Source organism: Ambystoma mexicanum, chromosome 2q, assembly GCF_040938575.1.
Source record: "Ambystoma mexicanum isolate Mex_15411 chromosome 2q, UKY_AmexF1_1, whole genome shotgun sequence".
Lineage (NCBI taxonomy): Eukaryota > Metazoa > Chordata > Amphibia > Caudata > Ambystomatidae > Ambystoma > Ambystoma mexicanum.
The window spans coordinates 93,160,833-93,175,012 of NC_090924.1; positions in this window are offsets into that span (position 1 = coordinate 93,160,833).

Consider the following 14,180-nt stretch of genomic DNA (forward strand, 5'->3'; position numbering starts at 1 on the left):
ACTCTCCAATGCTTTATGCTTTATTCGCTTTTTAACTTCTCTATTGAAAAGAGATCCCAGCACATACACCTGCATTTAGTAACATTCACGTGGAAGAGTTGCAACTGGTGATACGGCCTGTGTGCCTCTTCAAACTGAAATCCCTGCAGCAGGGCTTCTTTAAACTGGCGGTCAGCCCAGACGTCGGCCACATCCGATCAGAAAAACTCGCCCTGTTTCTTTAAAAGCAGCCTTAGAGGAGTTTCAACGGCGAGCAGTGAAAACATGCCTGTTTATTTAGGCATCATAAGAGGAGTTCTTCAGCCACGGATGAGTAGTCCAGCTGTTCAATAAACAAATGTCAGAGTTCCTGTAAAAGTTACTCGTTAAGCCATGGGGGAAGGTGGGAGAGGGGGGTAACGCTGTCCTGCCGAGAGCACCAGTGAACACAAAGTATCTGTAATCTGAGGACAGCCTCCTTCTTTCAAGATCTGGACGTCATTTAGGGGTTGCCAGGGGTCTCCCTTGCAACCCCTGGGGTCTCTCTCCCTCGTTGCCCCTAAAAAAAGAAATCACATTTTATTTTATTTTTAAATTGAGGCTCATAGGCTGTGGCCAGCATCATGTGCCTCTTTGTTTCTGGAGTGGCTGGTTTAGCTGTAAAATAGCTGAGTTGGTTGAGCGCTCTCTGCTGCAATGTGTGTATGACCTGCAGGTTACATGTTCGACTCCCGGCAAGGTTGATAAATGAGTACTAACATAGGTTGGGTGATATTGTATGTATATCTGTTCTATATGAAGCGCATAAGCGTAAATGCTATGTAATAACGCATCATTATCGTTTGGCCTTGGACGTCTGCTTGCATTCCCAGTCATTTGGTAATATGGGCCTATACGCAATGATATTAACGATACATATGGTGATCCTTTCTTGTATGAAATGTATATCACTTTACAGGGATATTGTAACCATATTTTTTGTAGTGTACCTAGAAACAATGGTATGTGATGCCACTTCCTGTTTTGTCAAGGGCTGAAACGTCTACCATCACTTCCTGTGATGTTACTTCGGGGTGGGGTCAAATGACATCACCTCCTGTGATGTCATCAGACACCAAGTATCATGTGATGTCTCTTCCGCTACCCCTGACATTTTGGTGAAATGACATCCCTGTTACAAGGCCTTGTGTGGCAACAGGGTCGTGCTAGCAGAATCCTGCCTCTTGTTATTTTACGGTATGCTGAACGCGAATTATACTGCACCAGTCACCACTGTAATGATGTTAAAGCACAAAGGCTTCTCCAAAGTGTGACATATTGTGCCGATGCCTGTGGTATCAGATCAAAATTATCAGAGAAATGAAAAAGGGAAGGGGTGATGTGGTGGAGGCACTAACAAAGTGGAGTCCGGTGGAGCTCCCATCTGTATCCAGGCGGGCCTCCACCCGTGCAGTCTGCTCCTTTAAAAATAAATCTGGTTTAAAAAAAAGGGGGCATACTCTGCGCCGGCCCGATTTCAAAATCTACCTTAAAGTTCCTCTTTAACCATGGTGACATAACTGAAAGTGGCTTGTGGGCATAAAAAAAGATACACAAATGAATTTCTATTTAAAATACCAAAAAGATACTAAAGCAGACAAGAATATTTTAGACACCAATCACATTTTAACAAGGGTACTGCCTTCATATGCCAATGATGGGGTCATGATATGATAGGGTTAGACCCAGTGGAATCAACATAGGCTGAGGGTTAGACCCCATGGAATCAAATTAGGCTGAGGCGCTGCCATTGATATATAAAAGTAAAAATGATTTAACTGCAGTCTGGCACAGACACTCTCTTTCAGTAGTCCAGTGCAGGTTAGTTATTTACTCTATTTCTTTATTTCCTCCTCTTTCCACAATGCCTGCTAAATTCCCTAAAACTGACCTCACCTAAATACTCCCCTCGCTTCCAAACACCTAATAATCTAACCTCCTTATTTCTATAATTCTGACCTACTACCTTGGCTGAATTAACATGCAGCCAAGATATCACAAACACTCCTTCCTTTACTCTGCCCCACTGTTATTTAAACCCCCTTTTCGTTTTATCTGAACCCTTCTGCCCCCACCCAGTGACATAACAAAAAAGCCTTGGCTCTCCTGTTAGCCTTGCTGCGGTCCACCCAACCATGAATAGGCACAGGCCACGGCACAGACTGCTGTGCAGGCCTCGGCTAACATGCATGTCGAATGCTCATTGTGGGTACTGATCATGCTACCGAAGAGGCACGCTAAGTGCTGTACTAGGTGATAGATGTACGTTTTTTAATCAAATATTAAATCTTTCACCTAGTAAGAAACAAGGTGATGGCCCCTGGCGCCCAAACGTACCAACCGGTCCGCCACTGTGTGCACCAGGTATGTGCATGCAAGTGGTGGACGCAGCTTTTAGTGGTGGGAGGGCAGGCAGCTCCTGAAGTACCATTGGCATTGTAAATTATTGAAGGGAAGTGGCGGCAGATGAATATTTTTAGTGGAGGGGCTTTAACATCTCCCACAAATTAGTGCAAGTGTGCAAGAGTAGCGAATGAGCCCAGATAATGCATAGAGTTCGGGCAGGCACTCCTCCCAAAATAAAACTCAAAATAATGTTTCAAAATGGTTAAAAAGCCGTTAAATGTACAACTTTTTCACCACAGAAACACATGCACCAACAGTACACAGGATGCCTTTGCAACATTTTCATGATATCCGTGTCCAGAAGGTTTGCCAGGTAAAAACAAAAGAATGCCAGTTTCACAACACCCCTATCGTATTTTTGCTTTTTACATCTAAGAGTTGCTATGCAACTGAAAGCCTGCCCACACACTGGCACCACCATTTCCGAAGGACCATTGCACATCGCTGTCATTGACTCGCCCAGACTGCGAGGCCACCAAAACAGCAGCATGTGAAGCAAAGTACGTTTTTAAAAAGTTTTTGTATGGATGCATTTTTTAATGTATTGATGTGTGTGTTTTTGTGAGTGACTCTGTGTGTGTATGTGCAAGAATGATAAGTGCGCGCATTTTATGGGGGATGGGTTAACGTGATTTGTAATGATCATTACTGGTATAGATGGAGTTGGATTTACAGTCAGGGTGCGGCCGTAGATTAAGGCCACATTTTCATGAAAGTGATTTACACTCACCAGAGTGGCATCAATTGTGGCTAAAGTCAAACGAACAGCAATCAGACATGAGGTTCAATAGAAACAACTGTGAAATGTTTACTATTGGTATTGTGCTGTGCAGGCCTATTACACATACCGTTGAGTGGGTTTAAAAGATGCCTGCCTCTTGTGCTTTTTTGGAAAATCTCCTCCTGGGTTATTTTTCAGGTGATTCTTTTTCTGAATTGCAAATGCACCTTTGTCCTGTGCATTTCTTCTACTAGAATTGCCAACTGGATTAACTGGCCAATTGTATCAACTCAGCAGATTTCACTTAGAGATATGTATTGTGACGTCACTTCGCATTGTTAATCGTAATGCGTTTCCTCACTTTATTTCTGAGATTGTGGCTGCATCATGAAAGTAAATTACAGTGACCGTTACTATCGTAGATTGTGGCCACAGTTTAATGAAAGTGAGTTAGAGGGGCTGCTCTGGCTTACACTGTCAAAGTGATTTACTGTACCAAAGCTGGCAAACCTTCTGGACACGGATATCATGAAAATGTTGCAAAGGCATCCTGTGTACTGTTGGTGCATGTGTTTCTGTGGTGAAAAAGTTGTACATTTAACGGCTTTTTAACCATTTTGAAACATTATTTTGAGTTTTATTTTGGGAGGAGTGCCTGCCCGAACTCTATGCATTATCTGGGCTCATTCGCTACTCTTGCACACTTGCACTAATTTGTGGGAGATGTTAAAGCCCCTCCACTAAAAATATTCATCTGCCGCCACTTCCCTTCAATAATTTACAATGCCAATGGTACTTCAGGAGCTGCCTGCCCTCCCACCACTAAAAGCTGCGTCCACCACTTGCATGCACATACCTGGTGCACACAGTGGCGGACCGGTTGGTACGTTTGGGCGCCAGGGGCCATCACCTTGTTTCTTACTAGGTGAAAGATTTAATATTTGATTAAAAAACGTACATCTATCACCTAGTACAGCACTTAGCGTGCCTCTTCGGTAGCATGATCAGTACCCACAATGAGCATTCGACATGCATGTTAGCCGAGGCCTGCACAGCAGTCTGTGCCGTGGCCTGTGCCTATTCATGGTTGGGTGGACCGCAGCAAGGCTAACAGGAGAGCCAAGGCTTTTTTGTTATGTCACTGGGTGGGGGCAGAAGGGTTCAGATAAAACGAAAAGGGGGTTTAAATAACAGTGGGGCAGAGTAAAGGAAGGAGTGTTTGTGATATCTTGGCTGCATGTTAATTCAGCCAAGGTAGTAGGTCAGAATTATAGAAATAAGGAGGTTAGATTATTAGGTGTTTGGAAGCGAGGGGAGTATTTAGGTGAGGTCAGTTTTAGGGAATTTAGCAGGCATTGTGGAAAGAGGAGGAAATAAAGAAATAGAGTAAATAACTAACCTGCACTGGACTACTGAAAGAGAGTGTCTGTGCCAGACTGCAGTTAAATCATTTTTACTTTTATATATCAATGGCAGCGCCTCAGCCTAATTTGATTCCATGGGGTCTAACCCTCAGCCTATGTTGATTCCACTGGGTCTAACCCTATCATATCATGACCCCATCATTGGCATATGAAGGCAGTACCCTTGTTAAAATGTGATTGGTGTCTAAAATATTCTTGTCTGCTTTAGTATCTATTTGGTATTTTAAATAGAAATTCGTTTGTGTATCTTTTTTTATGCCCACAAGCCACTTTCAGTTATGTCACCATGGTTAAAGAGGAACTAATGGGGTCAAAGGCCATGTTACATCACTTCCTGTGATGTCATCAGGTGTGTGATGTCACTTCCGCTACCGCTGGCATTTTGGCGAATCAGCATCCCTGAGTGAGAGCAGTTTAGGATGGAACACTAACCTGAGGGGCTTTTGTAACCAGGGGAAAAGGCCTACAGGAGAGACAGAACACATGTATAACTGAAGAGCATTGGCTGTGTTCACACAGCACTAAGGCTTTTATATGAGAATGGAGAACGTGGTAGATGTAGTAGGAATGGCACAGCCCTAGCCTATATAAACTGACAAGGGGGATAGAGTTCTTATTTTATGGAGGCTCTTGCAATGAAGATAGGAGAATGGGATCCCTTGACTAGCTACACAGGAGGGGAGTTGGAAATGTGGCATCAGACACAATGAGCAGGGAGCTCCCATGATCCTGGCAAATGCCACTTCATCTGAGCATCTTCTGGGAGATGTGTCTCAGGTTTGGAACTCTCTAGTGGATTTATTTTTCTCCCTGGAGATGGCACAGGTAGCCATGTTTTGCTCAATGTTTTGGACTCGAGGGACATGTGAGTGGCTGCATTGTCACTGGGGTCCTTGGCATAAGTATATTCCCACCAATCCTGATGACATCCGGGGTAATCAGAAAGTTCAGAGGCAGTCAAGCGACTCCAATATTGGTAGTTCCATACAGGCCACGAAGGAGATTGTGCCCAGGATTGTTATAGTTAGAGATGGGAGTGGCATGGAAAACGGTGAGTTTTCATCTGTGCAGAGGTTGGGTTTGTTGACTCAGGTAGCAAAAACCATCCAACAATGAAGACCAAACTGGCTCTCAGAGTCTATTATTGACATGGGGCTAACTTTGTGGTGTGGCATAGTGGGAATAATAACCCTGCACCATAGTGTTGGGTATCAGCGATAATGCAATTTGTACAAAATGGGTGTCATAAGGGCCTGGCAGGCTCAATGGTTGGCTATCAAAGCATTTCAGGAGCATTGAAATGATGCCATGAAAGGCAATACATTAGCAGTGTGCATGCTTAGGAGCCTGCCAATAACTAGAGCCATGGAGGATAAGGGAAACCCACATAGCTATCTTCTTTTGCTTCTGTGGGCTCCACAGGCATTTCCAGCTGAAACATTAGGGACGACTGATTTTCCATTTTTGACTTTGAAGGCTACATTCCTTATGGCCATATTTTTGGTGGATAGACTGGTGGAAATTCTGGCACTGGCGTGTAGACCTTCACATTAGAGGATAGCATCTAAACCGTTGATCATGAGGTGTAGTCCAGCCTTTATTCCCAAGGTTGTGTCAACATTTCACAGTTCACAGGATGCGGTCGCACAAGGTTTCTTTCCACTGCCTAACTGTGAAGAGGACAGTTCTAGAATATTTACAGGGGAGTGACTCAGACAGACACTCTTCTGATTATGCTTGGTCCATGGGGCTCAGGAAGAAAGACATATGTGGTATTTATTAGTCATTAGAGCCAATCAGCAACAGAAGGCCATTAGCTCCCTGATTGCATCCAGGGGGGGTCTACAAGAGGGATGGTGACATTGTAGGCCAATGTGTACAGAACTTGTATAAGGAACGCAGACCTTATTTATGAATTGGTAATAAAGGTTTGTAGAAAATCTTAATAAAGATTGACAGGTGCACAGAGAAAAGTGTGACTCTGGCACAATAGGTCGCTGGCTTGTTGGTATTACTGGACCTATCAGCTGCTTTTCATTTATGAGAACATTCATTCCTTGTGGACCGACTACGCGCCCATGTGCATTGCTCGACTGATGCTATCAACTGGTTCTCATTCTTTCTGGGTAACAGGCAATCGTGTGTGTGCTGGGGCAAAGCTACTTTGTCAAATAACTCATCATGGAGGGTGTCCCGCAGGGTGCTTCTTTGTCCCCCTCTTTATTTAATCAATATATCAAGCCTTTATGTGACTTTTTAACTTCTCTGTACATCTACTACTCAAACTACGCTGACGACACCCAGCTCATTTTGGAGTTGAGTGGCAGTTATTATCTTGACTCAGCCCAGCTACAATACATCTATGGACTCATCAACGATTGGATGAATTTGAATTCCATGTGTCCAAACCCCACTAAGACTGAACTGAAGATTTTTGGATCCACTCAAGCCAGAACCAAGCTCGGCACAGACTACTCCAGCTTGTCCATTGATAACATTGCTATTCTCACTAGATACAAAGTTAAAAATCTTAGCGTTCACATGAATGCAGCTGTAAATTCTGACGCTCACATGGAGGGGGTAATTTGTTCATAGTACTCAATACCATCTAAAAGTGCTATGACACGCTAAATCATTCTTGTCACAAAAGAATCGCGCTATTCTAGCAAGAGCAATCATTGTACCCCCGTTAGATTACTGCAATTTCTTTCTTCTTGGGGCAAACTCTCGCTGTATCAATTAATTGAAAATTGTGCAAAATGAAGCAGTACGTGTCATCTACGACATTCCTAAAAGAGACCACATCATGGGTGCAAGAATGGAGCTACATTGACTTCCTGTATCGGCGAGGATACATTTCAAAGCAATTACCCTGATTCATAAATGCCTCTATGGCAATGTTCCTAAATATCTGAAGGAACATACGACTCCATATCGTCCATCAAGGCAGCTCCTCTCCAGTTCTCGCAGTCAGCTTACTATTCCCAGAGTTAGGAAAAGCAGAGGCTTCGGAAGATCTTTTCCTGTTCTAGCTGCTCAAATATGGAATACACTTCCGTCTGCGCTGAGACAAGAATCTAACGTGCTGCGCTTTAGAAAAACTCTAAAGAAGACTCACGTTTTTTCTTAAATCCTTGGTATGACGCCAGTGTCCTCCCTCTTTTCGTGTTGTACTGTTCCTCGAAGTCTTGTGTTTATGTAGAGCCTTGATGCCTTTGGGCTTTGGCCCTTAATAGATAAATAAATAAAAATAAATAAAAAGAATAGGCAATCGCGAAAAATAAAGTGTCCTCAATTAGTGGACACTCCCATCCCCTGCACACCTCATATACTGACAGCAGGGTCAGTCAACTGTTTATAAAACGCAGGGGTATCTAGTATTGATTCTGGTATCATATAATAAATCTCTTTATATGCCAATTTAGTAAACAAATAATAAACAATTAATTCCCAACTTTCATAAAAAAAAGAGTTCAACAATGGAGATACACATATAGTAAAAAGAGCTTGACGCATTTCACGACACAAAATCCCTTCATCAGGAGCAACACCTGATAAAGTTCAGATACTTGATTCAGTCTTCTAGCTTCAACCTTCCTATTTCATCTAGTGTGTAAATGGACACTAAGGTCAGTTTTGTTTTAGCTCTCAAATTATGCATTAGTTTAGATGGATCATACCAGTGCACGGGTATAGAAATCACCTTAATAGATGTCAGGAGATACCATTCTGTGAATTGGAAACCATCTAGTCATCTCAATCTGCTGTCCTTATATATGGCCAATTCTTTGTCCTTATATCTGGTAAAAATGCCAGAAAAGATAATGTATACCCCCGCTGCTGATGGCCTTTCTACAATGTATAGTGTTTCAATTCAAGATGTCTACCTTCTAAGCACCTGTTTGCTTTAATGCATGTGTTTGCCTTCACCTAGTACTAGAAAAGTAGCAATACATTGTGAGGCATGTTCCCCAAAGTGGTAATTGCACAGAGAACTGTCTCAGTTTGCACATTTGTATAAAGAGATCCCCTACAAAGACATCCTAATTCCATGTGCAGTGGCAGATATCTAGCTCACCCCCTGACAAACTGGCCTGCCGTTTACTCTAAACGCAATACCGTCCCTCCATCTGCTCCAAGAAAAGAGCTCATGTCCAAGCTCGCATCTCTGGAGCCACAAATAACACGGCTGAACTCTTTAAAATCTGCAAGGAACTCGCCAATCCTACCGCATTCTCATCATCGCCTCCTCCCTCCCAGGATTTATGCTCCGCACTGGCCTCCCATGTTTGCTCCAAAACCCTTGACATTATGTCCTCTTTATCATCTTCCCCCCATTTCCCTCGTACTTTCACCACTTGGGCCCCGCTAAACCCCCATACTCTCCTCCCTCTCGTCCACTCTATGAAAGTCTCCTCTAAACAGGTGCTACCCTGCTCCTTCAGAACCTTCAGAGTCAACGTTCACACTCTCGACCCTGCCTTGGGTGACATCTACAACCGCTCTTTTGCCACAGGCTCTTTCTCTCAACCCCCCAAGCACTCTCTATTGCACCCTCTCCTAAAAAAGCCATCTTGTGACCCCTATTGCCCGGCTTATTATCAACCTATCTCTATCACCCCTTTCTTGGGCAAACTCATGGAGAAGCTGGTCATCCCCCAACTGACCAGCCACAACAAAAGGGCTGGCTGCATCCATGACCACCAGTCCGGTGTAAGGGCAGCCATAGGCACTGAAACTGGTCTCCTAAATACCTACTCTAATCTGGACTCTAACACTGCCTCTGTTCTGATCCTCCTGGATCTTTCCTCTGCCTTTGACACTATCAACCACGCCATCCTCATAAACTACCTCCATGATATCCTAGGCATCACGGACAGGGCACTGGCCTGGCTTACCTCTTTCCTCTCTAACAGACCCTCCCAAGTTCAAATGGGTCCTTTTCTCTCCTCCTCCTCCTCGCTCTCTACCTGTGGCATGCCTCAGGGATCTATCCTATCGCCATGGCCCTTCAACATCTACCTGGCCCCTCTGGCCCACCTGATCTCCACCTACTCCCCTCATTTCCAGTGTTACGCAGATGACACGCAGCTCTTTTTGCGGCTGCCTTCTCCTGTCTCCTCTTCTTCCTGCCTTATACCTTACTGCTTGACTGCTATTCAGTATGATCTCTGGCTCAATGCCAGCAAGACAAAGAACCTTCTCATTGGTATGCCTGTTCCTATTTTGCCCCTCACTCTCTGGCCTGACTCATTGGGTCCCCTCCCCACACCCACTTGTGAGGCAAAAAATATTGGGATCATCTTTGACTCCTCTCTCTCCTTCTCTCCACACATCACAGACCTTGCCAAGAAGTTCAATTTTCAGCTCCATCTCCTGAGGGGCATTCTGCCTTTCCTCCCCTTCCCCAAGAAGCTCAATATCTTCAGAGCCCTGGTTCTCTCTAGGCTTGACTACTACAATAGTCTTTTGCTCAACCTTCCACTTTCCTTCCTTCGCCCTTCAACTAATCCAGAATAGGACTGCAAGTCTTATCCTTTGCCTCAAGCCCAGAGAACGCATCACTCCAGCCCTAAAATCTCTCCACTGGCTACCGATGACTGCAAAAATCAACTTCAAAACCCCTTGCATCATCCACAAGGCTGTCTGTGGCCTGGGACCTCTCTACATCCAGGTTTCTCTCTCAAAATACCTCGCAGCTAGAATCTTTCGGTCTTCTGGCTCCAACTCTCTGCAGGTGAAATGTTTCTCTAAGCAGATAGTGGGAGGTAGACCCCTCTCCTTGGCTGGTGCCTCCCTTTGGAATAACCTCTCGTCTGGAAACCTCTCGATCTTCATTTTCTCCTCTTCCTTCCCTCTCCCCCTCCCATGCTAAACCTTGCACCTGTCGCTGGGACTGGGGCCTGGTCCCTTCAGAGTCATACAGGGACCAGACTACCCCCCCCCCAACAGTCCCTCCCAGCATCCTTTGCCAGCATTTGCCCAACACAGTCCTCCTGTCCACTGAACTCCCCCTCTCTTCCTGTGGCACTTGCTACCTTGGCCTGACCAGCACTAGCACGCCCCGTGGAGGCACCCCTCTCCTTCACTTCTAGCTTTACCCCTCTACCTCTTGCACTTATCACCTTGTCAAACACCTGCACGGTAGGATTATTACAAGGCCAATATAACTGTTTTCTTGTATTCTTTGTTGTTGTATTCTTATGATTCCCATGTCCTTCTTCCCACCCCCCTCCCTTGTTTTGTGGCACCTGGAAACACCTGTGTATAGGCGCCATACAAATGGCCAATAAATAAAATAAATAAATTAACCATTCAGATCATGAATTGAGAATGTGACTCCTTCATGTCCAAAAAGTCCACCCCTGGAAGCCTCCTAAAATGTTTTAGATTTGTGGATTTACTTTGCCATTTTCTCTCCCCTTATGTTACCTAATTGTGTCCACAGGATGCCCCGCCCTACACCTTTTACTATCCTCCTTCCTCCTCAGTCCCTTTCCACCACCAAACTCCCCTTTTCATAAATGATCACAATTGACAGCTTCATTTGTATTACATGTCTTTTAAAATGTCTGTTTGTAATGCTCCTTATATTTACTTTTAATATTATATTATATGTGATCTGATAAATTGTGCATGTATTCAAATTATGTATATCTATCGATATATATTTTCACTGAAAAAACTTTGTTAAATGAACTTTATGGTTTAGTTGCACTAATAAAACCTATGAAATTCAATGAAAACATTTTGTGAAAGAGACGTTATGGCTACAAGTAAAACAGAAAAACTCTAGAAATTCGCCAGTTATGGTAAGCTAAGCAACCATAACTCACGCCACCGCCGTGCACTGCTAAGACTAACACCCAGCCCAGGAAATGGAAGATGACGTCACAAATGTAATTAATGACATCACAGATGACATCACATATCTGGGCCATATATTTTTGTTTATTGACATGAGTAGGCTAGTTTTTTGTTTTTACTGACACTGAGAATTTCCAAAAATTTTAAAGGTGCTATGGATCTACACATTAAACATGTTATATTTTCTCAAGGTACTTTCCTTAGAGATTAACCTGAGCTCATAGTGCACATACATGGGGCAATAAGCACACCTCAAACACACAATTAATGTTTGTATGTGATAATTAACTCTAATGTTATTGTCATTTATTGGTGCAGTTGTTTCTTTCTTCCTTACTTTAGATTCCCTGTGTGTCTCTACTTTGTATCCATTGTACGTTTTTATATGTTTTTTCTACTAACACAAATGTGTGGTAAGTTTTCAATTGTTACCTATTTATTCCATGTGTAACATTACTCAAAAACTCTCATAAAGTAACATTTATTATTTTACTATATGAAATTACCAGATTAAAAATATTGTACTTCTATGCTGCATGCTGCAACCATTGCCTATATGTATGTATGATTAGGTTCCTCTACTAACAACAACACAAGAAAACAATGATTTGTTTACCTGAGTACATTCTTTAATGCATTAAATAGTTCATTCTAGGTCTCCCAATCACCCGTAACATCTTGTTTCAAACATTAAAAACTCAACCCCTTGTAGGGACTGTTTATTAAAATGTATGTAATATGTGATGTCATCAGTGATATCATCAATGACATTTGTAATGTCATATTTCATGTACCCACTGTTAGGCTTAGCAGTGCACTGTGGTGGCACGAGTTATGGTTGCTTAGCTTACCATAACTGCAAATTTCTGGGTTTTTTCTTGTAACCATAACCTCCCTTTTACAAAGTTTTTTCATTGAATTGTATAGGTTTTTATTAGTGCAACTTAACCATAAGGTCCCTTTAACAAACTTTTTCAGTGAATTTCATAGGTTTTTATTAACTGAACCATAAAGTCCCTTCAACAAAGTTTTTACCAGTGCACGCACATTTCCGACAACTTACTAATATCATACTTACCCCAAAATAGCAACATTTGTGTCCAATTTACAATGTTTCACCTTAAAACTCTGCCATTCCCCACCGTCTTGCATCATTTTGAACACTTCTGTACACTTTTTTCTACTCTTTGCAACTTTTTTTTAGACTTTTTCTGTTTGTCGACATCCGCAAAAGTTTGACGTTGTACTCATTTGCAAACTACCTGGACAGTACTCCTACGGGACCACCTCCAGGCTCAACCACACTAAAACCAACACCTGCAAAGCTCTCAGAACGGTTGTTCCTTTCTTAGGAAGTAGTAGGCTGGCTTCCTCCACCTCATCTTCCTCAACCAATACTGTAACCAAACAGCCTACTTCTGTGGGATACAAAATCCCACCAGCTACCTTGCCAGTGATAAAAGAGGCTGTATCCATATCTTTCGAATACAACAGTACTCTATGTATAGTGCAACACACCACTCTGTAGGGGGAGCAATTTCAAAGTGCTTTTGAAGCTCTAATCAAGGAACATGAGAAACACTGTCCCCTACCTTAGATGTAACACATGTGCAACATCTACCCCTTTCCACCTGCCCCTCCATATGTGTGGTTGATCCCTCTTCCCCCATTTCCCTCCCCACCTTACTTTTTGACCTCGCCTGTAAAAACAAAAAAAACACCCTATTAAAAGGTTCCTTTAGGAACCACCTTTCACAGTTAAGAAGTAGAACTAAAGAAATAATATTATAAACTCCATCTACTTTACATTTCTCAGAAAAGTAATTAGACTCAATAAGATTCTCCAACATTTCCATTAGCATTGTGTGTTCTGCTAATGGGAATAATGGACAATTGTATTCTGGAGAAAAATATAAAAGGACAGAAACAATTGTCTGTCCAAAATACTTTTCTCTAGCACACAATAAGGACCATAATCGATGGGCCTTTATAACTATCCACGGTCTGCACAGTAGCCTTTCCAGGCCATGGATCATTAAAAGACCTGGGTGGCATGTGCACACCATCGCACAGGGCAGCCCTTCTACCCTTTTTTATTTAATATTTGTAAGACTCCCTCAATGCCTGCTTTCTAACAGTCACACATCCATCCACCAATCACTTCCAAATGTTGTACATATAACCCTATGAACACATTAAGCTTCCACACACCAACTGCCACTTAACAATCTTAGATACATCTTTTGCATCTGCATTTCCCTAACATATACAAACAAACTGTACACAGTGCTCCAATAAATTAACATGTGGATTGTGCAGTGAGAGAAGTGCATAAATAGAAAGAGCAGTACAGGTGGGCAAGTGCTCATGAGAACCCAGGAGGTAAATGCCAAAGGATGCCAAGGTGGGACGCCACTGGCTAACTACTGGAGCAGAGGAGACCCAAGAGTGGGATGCATGTTAACCGTAACATCCCTTTAACAAAGACTTTTCTGTCAATGTAATAGTTTTTATAAGTGAAAATGTTTCATGGTGTTACATCACTGTATATAAGTTATTTATAATTCCTCTTTTCATATATTTGAAAGAACTCTTAAACTCCTTTAAGAAACATATTTTTGCAACACATAACCTGCTTGCAGGTCTTTGCTATTGCTCATTGTGCAAGTTTGTTGTAATCTAGTCTACCACTTCAGGCTGTAACCACAAGCAGAATGTTTTTTTCCCATTCAAATCTACTTCTT